General features: G+C 43.4%; 1 protein-coding gene across 3 annotated transcripts in view; it reads right to left on the bottom strand.

Annotated features, from left to right (window-relative positions):
• The window catches only part of PLA2G5 (phospholipase A2 group V), an 83,982-nt gene extending 64,611 nt beyond the window's left edge, over positions 1 to 19,371 (bottom strand). For all 3 annotated transcript variants that reach the window (XM_017852142.1, XM_017852154.1, XM_017852155.1), the window contains exon 1: positions 19,079 to 19,371. The gene's annotated coding sequence lies outside the window, so the exon portion shown is untranslated. The remainder of the gene's footprint in view (positions 1 to 19,078) is intronic.
• Between the last annotated feature and the right edge of the window lie 1,695 nt (positions 19,372 to 21,066).

The raw sequence follows: 21,066 nt of genomic DNA, 5'->3' as shown, positions 1-21,066 counted from the left end.
GGACTCCAACCAGTCTGAGTGACGCAGATCCAAAGAGCACTCCCGGCTAGGCAATTGCCCTGATGGGATGCCTTGCCAGAGCAGCATGTGGCAGGCCTCCACAGAGGATCAACGTGGTGGCTGAACACCAGGAAGGAACTGGCACTTGGGGTCTGGACATCTGAAACTTGGTAAGACTGGTCTTTGAAACTTGCCCACTCCATTTGAGTGGAAGCGTGGCCTGATCACCCACAGCATGCCTGTACCGGCACTTTGGTTTTTGTTTTTGACCTGATTTGGATTGCTTGATACTTTGGTTTTCGTTTCAACCTAGCTTGGATTTCCTGATACTCTGATTTTGGTTTTGATTACAGTTTTGTGTAAACTGTAAAAGTGTGTGTGTGCCCTTTTTATCCATTCTTTGATTTGTGGTGTGTGTATGATGTGAGCATGGTGTTTTGTCTCGAGGAAGCATGGGTCAGACACAAAGGAAGCCCACCCCACTAGGACTATGTTGAAAAATTTCAAAAAAGGATTTAAGGGAGATTATGGTGTTACTATGACACCAGGAAAACTTAGAACTTTGTGTGAAATAGACTGGCCAGCATTAGAGGTGGGTTGGCCATCAGAAGGAAGCCTGGACAGGTCCCTTGTTTCAAAGGTATGGCACAAGGTAACCTGTAAGCCAGGGCACCCAGACCAGTTCCCGTACATAGACACTTGGTTACAGCTGGTTTTAGAACCACCCGCCCCCCCCAACCCTACAGTGGTTGAGAGAACAGCAGTATAAGCGGCAGGCAGAGGCAGGGAAAGACCAGCAGAGAGAGAGAGAGAGGAAAGAGACGGAGAGAAAAAGAGGCAAAGAGAGAGAGGAAGAGACAGAGAGAAAGAGGTAGAGAGACAAAGAGGGAGTCAAGGAGAGAGAGAGAGAGGCAGAGAGAGGAAGAGACAGAGGCAAAAGGAAAGTCAAAGAGAGAAAGACAGAAAGTCAAAGAGAGAAAGAAAGAGAGAGAGATATACTAGGAGTTAAGAAAAATACAGTGTACCCTATTCCTTTAAAAGCCAAGGTAAATTTAAAACCTATAATTGATAATTAAAGGTATTCTCCATTACCCTATAACACTCCAATACCACTTTGTTGTCAGTGTAAACAAGGGCATATCCTGAAAGCACTGAGGCCTTCCTATCAAAAATCCTTAACCCTTCAATCCTTAGTGGCAATTGCTTTACTAACAGAAGAAAGTAGAAAAATAACTTTCAGAGGAAACCTCATTGTGAGCACACCTCACCAGTTCAGAAGTATCCTAAGGGGGGGAAAAAAAAGATGATTTAACATTAACCACTGAAAATTCTCTTAACCCAGCAGGTTTCCTAACAGGGGATCTAAATCTTAATTACCATACAAAGGTCCTACCAGACCTGGGAGGAACTCCCTTCAGGACAGGATTCTGGATGGTTCCTCCCGGGTAATTGAAGGAAGAAAAAAAGCCACCTATATCAATTCTAATTTGGACTAAACAGGTCTTATTAATGGCAAAGGATAATTGAAATCCCAAATTTACAAGGTTTTTAACAAAAGTAAACTTTACTAAAAGGTAATAGTGTAACATGTATTATAGTAACTTCTAATCTTGTGGCCCTAGACAGTCTAGTCCACAGATATAAAGGAAATTTGCTTTCGAAAAAAATGGTTATCATCTTCAAAAGAAAAGAGAGAGAGAGAAAAGGGGCAGGGAAATTTATGTAAAAAAAAGTTATATGGTAAATTCTTGTTCTGAAATAAATTAACTGGTTGTTTAAAGAAAGAAATGTTTGTAATAAGTCAGAAAATTAAGGTATGTCAAAGAATTGTCTGTGAAAGTTGTGAAAGAGAAAAAAAGTTATAAAAAAAAGAAGTTATGCAAGAAATGTTGTATAATTTAAAAGTAATTAGCCCACCTGAATATAAAACTATTGAAGAAACAGTGTATGTGCAAGGTGTATAAGGAAAGTAAAATATATGGTAAAAGCATTATAAAGAGGCACAAGAATGTGAATTTTTACATTAAAAGGTTAAAAAATTGTTTTAAAGGTTTATGCAAGTTTTAAAACATTAATTGTAAAGGAAATTCTATGTGTAAACATATTGGTTAAAGTTAAAGGAGTATCATCCAGGTTTTCTGTGAACTGAACATTAAAATCAAAGCACAACAGGTTTTTCTTAAAGCACTAACCTGCTCCTTAACAAAACTTACTTTAAAAGGTTAAAAAGACTCTATAGAAATCGTACCTTATGGTCAGACATTAAAAATTGGATAAATATGTCTACAAGGTTTTATGAAATGTAAGTTTAACATTAATAACACACTAATATAAAGGTAAAATTTAGCTTTTCTGGTATAAAAATCATACAAGAAGCATTATTAAATATAAAATGGTGTTTGGCTTTCTTTGGTCTAAAAACTAATAAAAATAGGTGCTAAAGGAAATTTCTCAGTAAGAAGGCACCAAAGACTATAAAGTCCACTGTTGATGTCTCCACATTTAAAACAACAGGTCAATTTCTTAGACATTATACACTTGGTTTATCTTCCACTTTCCTTTCCCTCAAAACTAAGTCTTTTAGCAGAAGTACCACCCCTAGAATTTCCAGTAAACCAGCACCAGCCTAAAGATCACCTTCTCATCAAAGGGTGGAAAGAAGGAAACTCAAGCCAGCCTAGGAAGGACCCTACCTTGTGCTGCTACCCCACGAGACTGCTGTTTGTATAGCAAAAAAGGGATGGATTCATCACACCTGAGTCAAAGCACTGCCCCCTCCAGAGCCATGGACCACAGTCCCAGGGGAAAACCCTACCAAATTAAAACTAAGAAAATTTAACTCTTTCATCTATTCTATTACTCTTTCTTCTTTCCTCGCTCTATTGCTGACCATATAGTTACTAACATAACCACGTCAATTTTGCCTCAAACTATTGCATTTAATGCTTGCCTTGTTATACCCTTGCCAAGTCAAGACAGCTCTCTAATTCAGAAAAGTACCTCTGTCCCTCCTGACTCTCCTCAGACTTGGCATTAGCAATTTAGGACCATTTAATCCAGGGAGATTTCGATAAAGACCCCAGTGATGACCAGGAGTTTTGCCCCCCGATGTAGAGCTTTTATGCTGTAGCTGGTCCAACATTCTGTGGACCACTAAAGAGCAAGGATGGACTGCCCCAACCAGTTTTGTAATTTCCTAAAATCATACATTCATTTTACTAGAGGATCATAGAAGTCAAAGACTTAAAACAAACTTTGGCAATTAAGACAGGATACCAAGAGGCAAATGCCTAGTTGGAATGGATCAAATTTCTATCCACATGTTAAACAAAAGCAATTGTTATGCTTATGCACATGGCAGGTCAGAGGCCCAGACTGTCCCCTTTCCACTAAGGTGGTCCTCCAGTAGACCAGGCATGGGCTGCATGGTAGCTCTTTTCCAGGATTCTACAGCCTGGAGTGATAAGTCGTGCCAAGCTCTCTCTGCTATATCCCAAAGTCTGGCACCCTGTGGGTCAGCCCCTGAGGGCCCTCCAGCTTCCATCTCCCAACACTAAGTTCGCTTCGTGTCTCTCATGACAGGGAGGAAACATGGTGTTCCTTGGAGACCTGAAGGGATGCAGTGAACTTAAGAATTTTCAAGAGCTTATCAATCAGTCAGCCCTTGTTCATCCCCGAGCGGATGTGTGGTGGTATTGTAGTGGACCTTTACTGGGCACTCTGCCGAATAACTGGAGTGGCACTTATACTTCAGTCCAATTGGCTACCTCTTTCTCCCTGGCATTTCATCAACCAGAGGGAGGAAAATAAGACATCGTAAGGTGAGAGAAGCCCCTTATGGGTCTTTTGACTTTCACATCTGCTTAGATACAATTGAAGCCCCATGGGGAATACCAGATCAATTTAAAACCTGAAATCAAATAGCTGCAAGATTTGAGTCAATATTTTGGTAGGTGACAGTTAATAAAATGTAGATTGGATAAACTACATCTATTATAACCAATAGCAATGAGCTTTTCATGAGTTAAAAGAAAACTCATGTCGGCCCCAGCCCTGGGGCTACCTAACCTGACAAAACCTTTTACATTATATGTGTCAGAGAGAGAAAAAAAAAATGGTGGTTAGAGTTTTGACCCAGACTGTGGGGCCTGGCCAAGGCCAGTGGCCTACCTCTCTAAACAACTAGACAGGGTTTCTAAGAGTTGGCCCCATGTTTGAGGGCCTTGGCAGCAACTGCTCTGCTAGCACAAGAAGCAGATAAGCTAACTCTTGGGCAAAACCTAAACATAAAGGCCCCCCATGCTGTGCTGACTTTAATAAATATCAAAGGACATCATTGGCTAATGAATGCTAGACTAACTAAATACCAAAGCTTGCTCTGTGAAAACTCCTGCACAATCATTGAAGTTTGCAACACCCTGAACCCCACCAACTTGCTTCCAGTATCAGAAAGCCCAGTTGATCATAACTGTGTAGAGGTGTTGGATTCAGTTTATTCTAGCAGGCCCAACCTCCAAGACCATCATTGAACATCAATAGACTGGGAGCTGTACATGGACGGAAGCAACTTCGCCAACCCTTGCAAAGTGACTCTCAAGAAGACGACAAGCCCTGCCTCAGTCACACTCAGAAGTTGACTGGTCCATGCACAGCTGAAGCATGAAGAAACTCATCACAGGACTCATTTTCCTTAAAATTTGGACTTGTACAGTAAGGACTTCAACTGACCTTCCTCAGACTGAGGACTGTTCCCAGTATGTACATCAAGTCATTGAGGCAGGACAAAAGGTTGCTACAGTCCTATTATTTTATGGTTATTATAAGTGTACTGGGACTCTAAAAGGAACTTATTTGTGTAATGCTATACAAGATATGTAGCCCAGGAAGTGACCAGCCTGATGTGTGCTATAACCCATCTGAGCCCCTATAATGACCGTTTTAAAATAAGATTAAAGACTGGCAAATTCTAGGTTCTGAAAACCTCAATTATTAGACAATACTGTATAGCAAGGGTGAGGAAGGACTTCACCCTTCCTGTAGGAAGACTCAGCTGCCTTGGGCAAAACTGTATAATAGTACTACAAAACAGCCACCTAGTGGAGTTCAAAACATACTGAAAGAAATCCATTTAGTAAATTTCCAAAGTTGCAAACCATGTGGACCCACCTGGAGTCCCATCAGGACTAGACAGCCCCACTGGATTGTACCAGATATGTGGGCATAGAGCCTATGCCAAGTTACCTGACCAATGGGCAGTTAGTTGTGTTACTGGCACCATTAAACCATCCTTTTCCTACTGCCCATAAAACAGGTGAGCTCCTAGGCTTCCCTGTCTATCCGTCCTGGGAAAAGAGAAACATAGCTATAGGCGACTTGAAAGATGATGAGTGGCCCCTGAAAGAATCATACAGCACTGTGGGCCTGCCACTTGGACACAAGACGGCTCGTAGGGATACCGAACCCCACTTATATGCTCAACTGACTCATACAGTCACAAGCTGTCTTAGAAATTATCACTAATAAAACTGGCAGAGCTCTAACTGTTTTAGCCCAGCAAGAAACCCAGATGAGAAATACTATTTATAAAATAGACTAGCCCTAGACTACTTGCTAGCAGCTGAAGGAGGGGTCTGTGGAAAGTTTAACCTGACCAATTGCTCTCTGCACATAGATGACCAAGGGCAAGTAGTTGAAGATATAGTTAAAGATATAACAAAGCTGGCACATGTGCCTGTGCAGGTGTGGCATGGGTTTAATCCTAAGTCCATGTTTGGAAAACGGTTTCCAGCACTAGAAGGATTTAAAACTCCTATAATAAGAATTATAATAGTAATAGGAACCTGCTTGTTGCTTCCCTGTGTGCTGCCTTTGCTCCTTCAAGTAATGAAAAGTTTTGTTACTACCTTAGTCCATCAAAATATTTCAGCGCAAGTGTACTATACGAATCACTATCAATCTGTCTTGCAAGAAGACATGGGCAGTGAGGATGAAAGTGAGAACTCCCACTAACAAGTGAGGTTCCCAAAGTGGAGGAATAAGTGAGGGGACCACCCCTCATATTATCTTATGCCCAATTTCTGCCTCCAAAGAAAGAAGAAGCAAAAGCTAAAAGGCGAAAGTGAAATCTACAGGCAGACAGCCCGGCCCCACACCCTGGCCCTGGTAGTATTAAAGATCCACCCCTGGCCTAACCGGTTATGTTATCTACAGATTCCAGACATTGTATAGAAAAGCACTGTGAAAATCTCTGTCCTGTTCTGTTCCGATCTGATTACTGGTGCATGCAGCCCCAGTCACTTACCTGCTGCTTCCTCAATCGATCAAGACCCTCTCACGCAGACCACCTTAGAGTTGGAAGCCCTTGAAAGGGACAGGAATTGCTCACTCAGGGAGCTCAGCTTTTGAGATGCAAGTCTGGGGAAGTTCCGAGCTAAATAAATCTCCTTCCTTCTTTAACCTGGTGTCTGAGGAGTTTTGTCTGCGGTTCGTCCTGTGGCCCTGAGAAATATCGCCCATTATCTCTCCATATCATCCCCAAAATTTTGCTGCCCCAACACTTTACCACTATTTCATTTTATTTTCTTATATAGAAGACAGGAATATCAGGCCTCTGAGCCCAATCCTGCACATATACATCCAGATGGTCTGAAGTAACTGAAGAATCACAAAAGAAGTGCCTTAACTGATGACATTATCTTGTGAAATTCCTTCTCCTGGCTCAGAAGCTCCCCACTGAGCACCTTGTGACCCCTGCTGCTGCCTGCCAGAGAACAACCCCTTTGACTGCAATTTTCCACTACCTACCCAATTCCTACAAAACTGCCCCACCTCATCTCCCTTTACTGACTCTTTTCAGACTCAGCCCGCCTGCACCCAGGTGATTAAAAAGCTTTATTGCTCACACAAAGTCTGTTTGGTGGTCTCTTCACTCGGACGTGCGTGACTCTCTGGAGGGGGTGTCCCCTCCTATAAAACTGCCCCACCTCATCTCCCTTTACTGACTCTTTTCGGACACAGTCTGCCTGCACCTAGGTGATTAAAAAGCTTTATTGCTCACACAAAGCCTGTTTGGTGGTCTCTTCACACAGACATGCGTGACACTCTGGAGGGGGTGCTCCCAGACCTCAGCAAATTGTCCTATTGATTTGAGCTATAAATTTAGCTTACGCTGGTACCAAGCACCTATAGGAGATTTGTCAAAGGTCAGGGGTACCTCCACTCAGAATCCCTTTGTGGTTGCCAAAATGTAAATGCTGAATATCTGAGACAGGTTTCAGTTAATTTAGAAAGTTTATTTTGTCAAGTTTGAGGACACACACCCATGACACAGCCCCAGGAGGTACGGACGATATGTGCCCAAGGTAGTCAGAGCAGTTTGTTTTTATACATTTTAGGGAGACATGAGACATCAATCAACACATGTAAGATGAACATTGGTTTGGTCCGGAAAGGCAGGACACTTTGAAGCTGGTAGGGGGCTTCCAGGTCTGAAGTAGATAAGGGACAAATTGTTGTATTCCTTTGAGTTTCTCATTAGCTGCTCCAAAGGATGCAATCAGATACACATTTATCTCAGTGAGCAGAGGGGTGACTTTGAATAGAATGGGAGGCAAGTTTGCCCTGAGCAGTTCCCATCTTAACTTTTCCCTTTAGCTTTGTGATTTGGGGGCCCCAAGATTTATTTTCTTTTTACAGAATAATTGTTGATGTCTTTGACTGGAATTTGAGGTATCAGTATGAATTCATCATGTGAGTAAATGAGTGTGAGTGTGTGTGTGTGTGTGTTTGCCAGCTTTGAAGCAATGACATCCCACTAGCGGTGAGCACTCTTAGTTCCCAGATATTTGTTTCTAAGTGCCATTTTGAAAAAAAACAAAAAGAAAAGAACCATGATATCTCAGAAAACACATGACTAATTCCAGGGCTTTGAAAGACAGAAGATAAGTTTGGGGCATTTTGTGGTGTCAGAAAGTAGGATGTGCTAAAACAAAGCAAAAACAAAAACAAAATGATGGGGAGATGCACATAAGTAAGATGGCTGAATAGGACTCTCCATTGCATCCCTTTGCATCATCTTGAACAGCTATCCATGTACAAAAATACCTTCACAAAAGTTAAGGAAACCAGGTGAAAGATTACAGCACCTGGGTATAGCAAAGGACATATAGTATTGCTTTACTATACTGTAGCAAAGGGTATAGCAAAGCAAAATAAACTTTCTAAATAACAAATGACACACTGAAGAGTGTAGGAAGGACAGTTTTTTTGTTTGTGTGTTTGTTTGTTTAATTATGTTGTTGTCTATTGAACAAAATCATTAAGGGCAGAAAATTTGAATACAAGAGTAGAAAGAAGACTCAAAACCCATTCCAGTCCATGGTGGTTCTTTGTGAGTAGAGTATGGTAGTGAGAATGCATTCCACAATATCTAGTTTATAAATTTTGTTTTACGGCCCACAGGGTCAAATGAGAGATATATTACAGATGGTTATATTATAAACCTAAGTTTAGGCCGGGCGCGGTGGCTCAAGCCTGTCATCCCAGCACTTTGGGAGGCCAAGACGGGCGGATCACGAGGTCAGGAGATCGAGACCATCCTGGCTAACCCGGTGAAACCCCGTCTCTACTAAAACTACAAAAAACTAGCCAGGTGAGGTGGTGGCGCCTGTAGTCCCAGCTACTCGGGAGGCTGAGGCAGGAGAATGGCGTGAACCCGGGAGGCGGAGCTTGCAGTGAGCTGAGATCCAGCCACAGCACTCCAGCCTGGGTGACAAAGCGAGACTCCGTCACAAAAAAAAAAAAACCCTAAGTTTAGGAAACCTGACCAAGCTTATGCTTAAGGTCTGTTCTTTTTGTGATCTGATTAAAAGCCTGCCAATCTTGAATTATCTAAAAACTGTACATCCACAGACAGTGAACCTGTAACTCAAGACTCAAGTGCTACAATAGGTTCACAAGACCCTAATTGAGCTTAGGAACCCAGTCCCACAGCCTCTGCAAGCACCTACACCTGGAACCCAGCACCACCGCAGCTGACTGTAGACAATGTCAGATCTGATGCCAAGAGGTATATCCTCAGCTGTGTCTCCACTGTGGGGAAAATGAGAATAGGAGGACTCCAAAAGCCCTTGACGCTGAGGACATCAACAACAGGACTGTTGTTGCTGCCAAAGCTTCTACAGTCTAGGCCACTTAGTTGCCCACTATTATTACTTATCCTTTTTTTCTTTTTTTGAGACAGGGTCTCAATCTGCCACCCATGCCAGAGTGCAGTGTCCAATCACAGTCTACTGCAACTTCAAACTCCTGGGTACAAGTGATCCTCCTCCCTCAGCCTCCTGAGTATCAGGGACTACAGGCATTTACCACCATGCCCAGTTAATTTATTTCTTGTAGAGATGGGGTCTTGTTATGTTGTTGTCTCAAACTCCTAGACTTGAGCAATCCTCCTGCCTTGGCCTCTCAAAGTGCTGGGATTACAGAAGGATTTAACCTTATCTAGAGCTGAAACGAATTTAGAGAGCAGAGCAAAATATAAAAGTAGAAGAAGCAGCAGGAAGAGTCCTGTGGGCATTCCTGGTCCCCAGGAAAGCCATTTCTGACTTTGTCTCACATGGGTCCTTGGGGAGGGCTCCTAGAGTAACTGGGGAAAGATCACAGGAAGAAGGAAACTTCCAGTTGAATCTTGTAATAATTTTGACTGGCTGTGAACTTTCCTGAGCAGAATTTGTTTCGGGCAGCGGAGCGGGGGGTGGTGGGGACAGGGAACAGAAAGTGCAGATATGACCACAGAATCCACCGCAGGCAGGGAGGGGCAGGGCCTAAAAGTCCTGCTTGCTTTCTCATCAGGGAGGCTTGTAGCCTGGGGCAAAATCTCAGCCCTGCTCTCCAGCTGCCTGGATATAAACTCAGGGCTGATGGTGGAGCACAGTGGGAATAAGACTAGTCTTGCTGGCTGCATGGGAACTGGGTGAAGCCTGTCATTGCCAGCTTTCCCCTACTTCCCTGGTGACCTGTATGACACAGCAAAAGCAGCCCTGGGAACATAATGTCATTGGCCTGAGAACCACATCCCTATCCCCCACAGCCACTGCAGCAAGCCCCATCCAAGGAGAGTCTGAGCTCAGACATGCCTAACCCGGCTCACACCTGATGGTCCATCTCTACCAGCCCTGGCAGCCAAAGACAAAAAACATAATCTCTTGGGAGCTCTATGATCCCACCCATTGCCTGAAAAACCTGAATACTTACTTAGGCAACCTTAGGGCAAACTTATATTCCCCATACTACCACAGCTGATAGTCTCTTGAAAGCATCAGCCGCTAGTTGGAGGCCAGCCAATGCAAGCCATTACAGCAACTCATAACAGTACAACCCTGCTCAAGAAAGGAGAAAACAACAGCTAATTCCACTGCCTGTAACATCCTGGCCAACTAGATGTCCTGAGTCTGTCCATGTGACAATTTCACTGCTAGCACAACCAGCATTCAAGAAAACCAGCACACCAAATAAAACTACAACCAAGGACCCTCACAGAGTCCTCTTCACTTCCCTGCTACCTCCACTGAAGCAGGTGCTGGTATCCATGGCTGAGAGACCTGAAAACGGATCACATCACAGGACTCTTTGAAGGCATTCCCCAGTATCAGTCCAGAGCCCAGTAGTTCTGCTGGGTGGCTAGACCCAGAAGAACAATAATGATCACTGCAGTCCGGCTGTCAGGAAGCCCCATCCCTAAAGGGAGGGGGAGAGCACCACATCAAGGGATCACTCCATGGAACAAAAGAATCTGAATAGCAGCCCTTGAACCCCAGATCTTTCCTCTGACACAGTCTACTCAAATGAGAAGGAACCAAAAAAATAACCAATTCTGGTAATAAGACAGAGCAAGGTTCTTTGACACCCCCATAAGATCACACTAGCTCACCAGCAATGAATCCAAACCAAGAAGAAATCTCTGGATTGCCAGAGAAATAATTCAGAAGGTCAATTATTAAGCTACTCAAGGAGGCACCAGAGAAAGGTGAAAACCAACTTAAATAAATTTTTAAAAGGCCAGGTGCGGTGGTTCATGCCTGTAACCCCAGCACTTTGGGAGGCCAAAGCAGGCAGATCATCTGAGGTCAGGAGTCCAAGACCAGCCTGACCAACATGGAGAAACCTCATCTCCACTAAAAATACAAAATTAGCCAGGCGTGGTGGCACATGCCTGTAATCCCAGCTACTCCAGAGGCTAAGGCAGGAAAATCATTTGAACCCAGGAGGCAGAGGTTGCAGTGAGTCGAGATCATGCCATTGCACTCCAGCCTGGGCAACAAGAGCAAAACTGTGTCTCAAACAAAAAAAAAAAAAAGAAAGAAATTTAAAAAAGAATACAGGATATGGACAAAGAAGTCTCTAGAGAAATGGAGAGCATAAATAAAAAAAAATTGCAACTTCAGGAAATAAAAGACACAGAAATGCAAAATACACTGGAAAGTTTCAACAACAGAAGAAAACAAGTAGAAGAAATAACTTCAGAGCTTGAAAACAAGGCTTTCTAATTAATCCAATCTGACAAGCAGAAAAGAAAAAAGAATTTAAAAAAAATGAACAAAGCCTCCAATAAGTTTGAAATTATGTTAAATGACCAAATATAAGAATGAATAATTGGTGTTCCCAAAGAAGAAATCTAAAAGTTTGGAAAATATATTTTAGGAAATAATTGAGGAAAAATTATCTGGCCTTGCTAGAGATCTAGACATCCAAATACAAAAAGCTCAAAGAACACCAAGGAAGTTCATCACAAAAAGATCATCACCTAGACACATAGTTATCAGGTTATCTAAAGTCAAGACAAAGGAAAGAATCTTAAGAGTTGTGAAGCAAAGGTATCAGGTAACCTATAAAGGAAAACCTATCAGATTAACAGCAGATTTCTCAGCAGAAACCCTATAAGCTAGAAGCGATTGGGGTTGTATCTTTAGTCTCCTTAAATTAAACAATTATCAACCAAGAATCTTGTATCCAGCAAAACTAAGTTTCAGAAATGAAAGAAAGATAAAGTCCTTTTCAGACAAACAAATGCTGAGAGAATTCGCCACTACCAAGCCAGCACTACAAGAACTACAAAAAAGGAGTTCTAAATCTTCAAACAAAACCTTGAAATACACCAAAATGCACCTTCTTAAAGCATAAATCCCACAGGACCTATAAAACAGTAACACCATGAAATAAAAAAACAAAACAAAAACAAGGTGTTCAGGCAACAACTAGCACAATAAACTGAATAATACCTCACATCTCAATACTCACATTGAATGTTTAAATGACCTATATGCCCTACTTAAAAGATACAGAATGGCAGAATAGATAAGAATTCACCAACCAAGTATCTGCTGTCTTCAAGAAACTCATCTAACACATAAGGACTCACATAAACTTAAGGTATGGGGATGGAAAAAGATATTCCATAAAAATGGACACCAAAAGCAAGCAGATTGTTAGTCCAAACTGCACCATTTTGTAAGATGCCCACTATTTTGCAGACCTTGGTCAAAGTGAAACATTCCACAGAGGTTCAGGCTGTGAGAAACAGCCTGTCTCTTATATTCTGCTGGGAGAAAATGCAAGGAACACCACATTCTGCCGGAAAAGGGCCAGAACTGTCTCATCCTGGGAACACATTATCAACATTTTCCCAGGCAGCAGGCCATGCCCTGCAACACCCCTCCCACCCGGGCCTATCAATTGCCCCAGCCTGTAAGTAGTGGTGGGAACTGGCATTAAGTTGGTCTCCCATCTCTATAGGTCATATTCTGGACATAAAGCCTGGATTTGCTGTTAAGCTGCTCTCTCTCTCTCTCTTTTTTTGTCTTTCTTTAACCCTCACTTTCCCTTCAAAACCTAACATTTTGGGTGCCAAAACCTGGAACGGGGATTTTCTAAATTGGTAAGTCTTCTCCTGCAATCTCGAAAGCAGCAAGCAGCAAAAACTAGACCCAGGCCTGCTTCCAGATCCTGAGTGGACTCCCTGTTCCCAGCCCCCTTCCCTCATTCTCTCTTCTTCTCCAGCCCTGGGATGACCTCCAGATCCTGATCAAACTCTCCATCCTCTTTTTCCTTCCTTCCTATTTCTGGGTGACTCTGGCAAGGATCAACCCCATTGCTGGACAACACATCCAACACCTGTCTCCAATTAGTGGGTGAACCTCCCTTTTCCTCCTTTCATCAGTCTCAATATCCCCTTAACCCAGCCAGCCTCAGGGACCTCAAACCTACTATCTGTAAACTTTTACAAGCTCAAGTTCTCAAGCCTGTCAACTCTCCCCAAAACACCCCTATCCTGGCTGACAAGAAAACCAGATGGGTCTTACCACTTTGTCCAGGATCTCTGAGTTAATAACCAGGTGGTGGTTTCAATCCATCCAGTGGTCCCCAACCCACATACTCTACTCTCCCATATTCCCCTATCTACCACACACTTCTCTGTATTGGATCCAAAGAATGCCTTTTTTTTTACTGTTCCCTTGGATCTGGCTTCCCAAAGTTTTTTTACTTTCACTAGGTCAGATCCTGATACTCACACATCCACTCAACTAATATGGACTTCCACAGGAGTTCCAGAATAGCCCCTTCCTATTCGAACAGGCCTTCACCAAGGACCTAGCTGAACTTCCCCTTGCTCCTAACACCCTCCTCCAATACATCAATAACTTCCTTCTCTGTAGCCCCTCCTTTGACCTGTCCATCCAACACACTACTCAGCTTTTAAACTTCCTCCATAGTTGAAGATATCAGATCTCACCCACAAAGGCTCAGGTAGCCTAAACCCAGGTCACTTACCTTGGGATTGCTCTAACCCCTAATTCTTCGGCCATCCCAACCCAACAAAAGGAGCTAATTAGGGACAAACCCCTTCCCCACACAAAGAAGGGCTTCCTCTCCTTCTTGGGCCTTGTGGGATACTTCCAACTGTGAATTCCCAACTTCAGCTTGCTGGCCAAGCTGCTCTACATGAATTCACAGCCAGAAGTATCTCACAAGGCCCATCCTAGAACCCCTGAATGCAGCTCGCCCCATCAACTACCTCTTTAAAAACAAAACAAAACAAAGCAAAATGCCCTTTTAATGACGCCAGCACTGGGACTGCCCAACCCCACCAAGCCCTTTACTCTGTAGGTACATTCTAACCAAGGCCTTGCTCTTGGACTACTCTGCCAAACATCCAGCAACACCCCACAAACTATTGCATACCTCTCAAAACAACTGGACTCTGTCATCCAAGGCTGGCAACTCTGCCTAAAAATCTTGGGTGTGACCACATTGCTGGCCTCAGAGGCACAGAAACTCACTCTCTAACCAACACACTACTATTGCATCTTCCCATAACCTACAGGACCTCATAAGCCATCAATTCCTTCTATCCCTCCTGCTATCTTGCTTACGGCAGGTTTACGTCTTATTCATAGGTAACCCTCTAGTCACTTTCCAGAGATTAAAGCTGCCCTCCTCTCTGTAAACACCTGAGCTCTCTCACTCCTGTCTGGACCTCTTAGACTCCCTCTCCTCCTGCTTCCAACACATTTTGCAAGCCCTTTTGCAGCGAACACCTACATGGTTCATTAACAGAAGCTCTTTTAGGGAGCTATGTCCAGCAGCTGGCTATGTCATCATTGCCAAAAACAAACTCCTAGAATCCAATGCTCTCCCACCCCATACTACCTCTCAACAGGTAGAACTACCTCTCAACAAGCGGAGCTAGTTGCCCATCGTAGCAAAGGGAAAAAGGAAAGCGTTAACCAATTTACACCAATTCCAAATATGCACACCATATCCTACATGCTCACGCCTTAATCTAACAGAAAAGGGGTTTCTAACTACAAAAAGGAATCCCCATAGGAAATGGCAAACTCATACACAAACTGTTGGAGGTGGCTAAACCACCACTAAAGGCCACCATTATCTATTGCAAGGAACACTGAAAGGCTACAAATGCCATAACCAAGGAAAACGTCTTAGCAAATTTGGCAGCCTGGCAGGCAGCCCTTAAAACCCCATCATTACTGCCCATTTTTCCCAACATACACCCTGATATACCTAGGAACAACAAACCTCACTCGTCCAGGCTGATGCTGTTCAGGAAGGAGGATGGTTTTACCTCAGTAATAAAATTGTCCTGCCCAAGTCCCAGGAACCTTCTGTACTTTCACACGTACACAACCATTTCCATACTGGTTACCGCCCCCTACGCCAACTCTTATATGCATTTTCCCACCATGACTGCCAATCTACTAAGGCATGTTCCCTTTGCACTCAAATTCCCCCTCAGGGAGCTATCAAACCACCTCCTTTCCCCACACACCAGGCCTGAGGACAACTGCCAGGGCAAGAATGATTGGCAAATCAACTTCACCCACATGACCCCCCGTAAAACGAGTCCAATACCTTTTGACAATAATAGATACATTCTCTGGATGGATAGAAACTTTTCCTATCACCACCAAGAAAACACACATACCGTCACTTCTATTCTCTGTATTACCCGCATTATTCTCCCGTTTGGACTCCCCTCTTCCATCCAGTCAGACAACAGGCCAGCATTTGTTTCACAGGTTAACCAACAGCTAGCGAAGACTCTAAACATTAAATGGGCATTCCATATACCTTATCGCCACCAATCTTCAGGTAAAATTAAACAGACCAATGCCCTTTTAAAACAAATAACCAAACAGTCCCTAGAGGTTAAGATGGCATGAACTTCACTTCTCTCCTTGGCCATCATGGTTTATGAGTCATGCCCTAAAAGCCCCTCAGCCTAAGCCCATTTAAACTCATATACAATGCCCTTTTATCCTCCAGAATCTCCCTGTATCTCCTCCCACTTCTATACTGGATACTTGGCCTGCATGACGCCTCACTCAACATCTAATAAGACAGTACGCAAACACTTAACTGCCCCAGCCTAAAAATCCATCATCAAAACACTCCTCCTTGTCCCTACAACCAGTGGACTGGATCTGGATCACAGACTTCTCCTCCTCCCCTCTCCAACCTAAGTGGAAGAGTGCTCACCAGGTTATCCTAACTACTCCCACATCAGGAAAGCTAACATCCTTTCCACACCAGATACACCATTCCAAATGAAAAAGAGCACCAAATTTACATCCAGAAATTCCCTCCCCCACAAAAAAAAAAAAATTCTTCCTTCCTTACAGGACTAACCTAGCTGCACTTAACAAAAATTCCAGAAGTTGCCAATCCAGAAGGCCCTGGTCCATAACACTCTCCACCTCCAATTTCAAATCTTTTATCTTGTACATTGTTTCAGATCTTTCCTGGTATTCCTTCCCCACGTCCCTGGATAATCCACTCCAATTTCCTACACTAATCCAGGAGCTGTGGCTGCAGGGTATCTTCCAAAATTTCACTACCACTCAAATCTCCTTTTGTCTTCTTTGTGAGATACTCTAAGTCCCCGCCCCCAGCATCTGGCAGTAGGGCCCCCTTTGTCAACTTCAGACATTACCTCTTAAATCAGTCACACTCCCCGGTTTCTTCCAACTGTTAGATTTCTTTGTCCACACAAATCCAGCAGTTCACAGCCCTTCCTGTTAATCTAACCACATAAACCCGGTCCAAACTAAGCCTACCTCTCACCTACTCAGCCAATCCATTCTCTCGACTGCAACCTATACCCTTCGGCACTATCAGAACCACAATGGCTATTAATTACAAAAACCCATCTCTCGCTCTCTCTCTCTCTCTCCAAAACCAAACAGCCTTCTTCTCCTCCCTGACCAACATTCCCTATCAAGCCTTCATAGGGGCAACCCTTACTAACAACTGTGGGGGAAAGAAAGAGAGTTCAGACTGTTACTGTGTCTATGTAGAAAGAAGAAGACGTAAGAAACTCCATTTGGTTTTTGTACTAAGACAAATTCCTCTGACTTGAGATGCTGTTCATCTGTAACTTTAGCCCCAACCCTGTGCTCACAGAAACATGTGCTGTGTTGACTCAAAATTTAATGGATTTAAGGTTGTGCAGGATGTGCTTTGTTAAAAATGTGTTTGCAGGCAGTATGCTTGGGAAAAGTCATCGCCATTCTCCAGTCTCGAGTACCCAGGGACACAATGCACTGCAGAAGGCCGCAGGGACCTCTGCCCAAGAAAGCCTGGGTATTGTCCAAGGTTTCTCCTCACTGAGACAGCCTGAGCTATGGCCTCATGGGAAGGGAAAGACTTGACCATCCCCCAGCCTGACATCCATAAATGGTCTGTGCTGAGGAGGATTAGTGAAAGAGGAAGGCCTCTTTGCAATTGAGATAAGAGGAAGGCATCTGTCTCCTGCTCGTCCCTGGGAATGTAACATCTTGGTGTAAAACCCAATCATACATTCTATTTACTGAGATAGGAGAAAATTGCCTTATGGCTGGAGGTGAGACATGCTGGTGGCAGTACTGCTCTTTACTGCACTGAGATGCTTGTGTAAAGTCAAAGGTAAATCTGGCCTACATGCACATCAAGGCACAGCACATTTCCTTAAATTTATTTATGACACAGAGGGCTTTGCTTACACGTTTCTCTGCTGACCCTCTCGCCACCATTACCCTATAGTCTTGCCACATCCCCTTTATCGAGATAGTAGAGATAGTGATCAATAAATACTGAGGGAACTCAGAGACCAGTGCCGGTGTGGGTCCTCCGTATGCTGAGCGCCGGTCCCCTGGGCCCACTGTTCTCTCTCTATACTTTGTGTCTGTGTCTTATTTCTTTTCTGTCTCTCTTCCCACCTGACAAGAAATACCCACAGGTGTGGAGGGGCTGGCCCCCTTCAACAACTATTCAACTTTGAAAACAAAAGTTGGAACAAAACTTTATCCAGGATTCAACCCCCACCTTCTCATGGTTTGCCACCATAACCTACAAATTTTGTCTGTCCACCCCTATTTTTTTCTTTCTGTGTAGCACAAACTCTTATCTTTGCCTGCTGGCAAGTTGATCAGGAATATACACACTGGTGTTTCAATCACCAGACATTAACATTTTGCCTAACAATGAAACTATTCAGGTTCCTTTCCTAATCTCTATTTCCTCCTCCTCCACACACACCACACTAACTATACACATCATTCCCCTATTAGCAGGACTGATATGTAGGTGCTGGGAACAGAAGACTGTGGTCCCTTTAAATGATACGGAAGTGGGGAAGAGAAGTGCTGGATAGAGGAGGGCATGGCCCCTGGTAGGGCTCCATCCTCATAAACCTAGGTGAGGACAGGCATTTGCTGCCCAAATGTTGCATTTCCCAAGACCAACCTGGCCTGCCAGGCCCCCATCCTGTGCCTATAAAAACCCGAGAGGCTAGCAGGCAGACACACAAGCGGCTGGACGTCAAGAGGAGCAGATCAGCGGAAGAACACACAGGCAGCTGCAAGTTGAGAGGCGCATATCAGCGGAGGAACACACGGGTGGCTGGACGTCCAGAGGCAGGAAGCAACAGGCAATAGCATGCTGGCAGGCCACCGACCGGCCTAACGACATGGAGTTTGGCAGGAGCAGTTAGAGGAGAGCCCAGGGTGCCAAGTGACCTGACTCCAGGGGAAAACCATCTCCCTTCTGGCTCCCACATCTGCTGAGAGCTTCCACTTAATAAAACCTTGCATTCATTCTCCAAGCCCATGTGTGATCCAATTCTTGTGGTACCCCAAGGCAATAATCCAGGATACAGAAAGCCGTCTGCGACAAGGTAGAGGGTCTAATTGAACTGGTTAACACAAGTTGCCCATAAATGGCTAAACTAAAAGAGCACACTGTAACACATGCCCACTGGGGCCTCAGCTGTAAACACTCACCCCCAGACACTGTCGTGGGGTCGGAGCCCCACAGCCTGCCCATCTGTATTCTCCCCTAGAGGTTTGAGCAGCAGGGCACTGAAGAAGCAGTTACGATCCCATCGCACACCCTGCGAGGAGTACAAGGGAACGTTTCTTGTTTCAGACTAAACATCTCTGCTGCACTCAAAACCGGGATAGCAGGTTACCCCTTTCTTAGGGCCCTTAATCGTCCTCCTCTTAACAGTTGGCCTATATATACTCACCTTCAGAGCCCAGTCAGTCTCCCAAAAGCTGAACTCCCTTGTCCAGGCAGCCATCCAGAAACACATTGACACCATCCCTTCTCCTCCAAGTCCAGTATCAGCGCTTCCAGGGAAACAACTCTAAAGTCGAACACCCACCACTTCAAAACCCAAACCTTGGTTACAGTGCCCCTAATTCAACAGGAAACAGCCAGATAATCAACAACTCCCCTTTTCCTTTTATATTAAAGTAGAAGACAAGAAAGTCCAAACTGCACCATTTTGTAAGTCCCCCGCCATTTCACAGACCTTGCTCAAAGTGAAATATTCCACAGGGATTCAGGCCATGAGAAACAGCCTGCCTCTTATCATAGTCTGCTGGGAGAAAGTACAAGGAACACCACATTCCACCACAACAAGGGCCAGAACTGCCTCATCCTGGGAACATGTTATCAATATTTTCCCAGACAGCAGGCCATGTCTCCCCAGATCCCTCCTGTCCAGGCCTACAGATGGCCCCAGCCTGTAAGCAGGGATGGGCACTGACGTTAAGCTGGTCTCCCACCTCTATAGGTCTTATGCTGGGCATAAAGCCCGCACTTGCTGTTAAGCTGCCCTCTGTGTGTGTGTGTATTTTTCTGTAACCCTCATCTTCCCTTCAAAACCTAACACAGACAAAACAGGCTTTAAAGCAACAATAGTTTAAAGGAAAAAGAGGGACATTATATAATGATAAAAGGACGAATCCAACAGGAAAATATCACAATCCTAAATATACATCCACCTGACACTGGAGCTCCCAAATTTATAAAACAATTACTACTAGACCTAAAAAATGAGATAGACAGCAACACAATAATAGTGGGGGACTTCACTACTCCATTGATAGCACTAAACAGGTCATCAAGACAGAAAGTAAACAAAGACACAATGGACTTAAAGTATATCCTAGAACAAAAGGACCAACAGTATTTACAGAACACTCTACCCAACAGCTGCAGAATATACATTATATTCATCAGCAAATGGAACATTCTTCAAGATAGACTGTATGATAGACCACAAAACAAGTCTCAACAAATTTAAGAAAATCAAAATTGTATCAAGTGCTCTCAGACCACTGTGGAATAAAATTGGAAATTAATTCCAAAAGAAACCCTCAAAACCATGCAAATACATGAAAATTAAATAATCTGCTCCTGAATGATCAGTGGGTCAACAATGAAACCAAGATGAAAATTTAAAAATTCCTTGAACTGAATGACAGTAACACAATTTATCAAAACCTCTGGGATACAGCAAAAGCAGTGTTAAGAGGAAAGTTCATAGCATTAAATGCCTACATCAAAAAGCTTAAAGGGGCACAAACAGACCTAAGGTCACATCTCAAGGAAATAGAGAAACAAGAAGAAACCAACCCAAACCCAGCAGAAGAAAAGAAATAACAAAGAACAGAACAGAATTAAATAAAATTGAAACAAAAATACAAAACATAAATAAAACAAAAAGCTTCTTCTTTGAAAAGATGAACAATATTGATAGGCCATTAGCAAGATTAACCAAGAAAAGAAGACAGAAGATCCAAATAAGCTCAATTAGAAACAAAATGGGAGACATTATAACCAATACCATAGACATACAAAAGATCATTCAAGGCTACTATGAATAACTTTGTGTGCACAAACTAGAAAACTTAGAGGAGACTGAAAAATTCCTGGACATACACAACCCTCCTAGATTAAACTAGGAAGAAATAGAAATTTTGAACAGACCAATAACAAGCAGAGAGATAGAAATGGTAATTTTTTCAAAACCCAGAAATAAACCAAAATACCTACAGTCAACTGACCTTTGACAAAGCAAACAAAAACATAAAATAGGGAAAGGACACTCTATTCAACGAATGATGCTGGGATAATTGGCAAGCCACATTTAGGAGAATAAATCTGGATCTTTATCAGTCACCTTATACAAAAATCAACTCAAGATGGATCAAGGACTTACATCTA

Source organism: Rhinopithecus bieti, unplaced genomic scaffold, assembly GCF_001698545.2.
Source record: "Rhinopithecus bieti isolate Rb0 unplaced genomic scaffold, ASM169854v2 scaffold_33652, whole genome shotgun sequence".
NCBI lineage: Eukaryota > Metazoa > Chordata > Mammalia > Primates > Cercopithecidae > Rhinopithecus > Rhinopithecus bieti.
The sequence above is the reverse complement of the archived record's forward strand: the minus strand, read 5'-3'. Positions and strand labels throughout refer to the sequence as shown.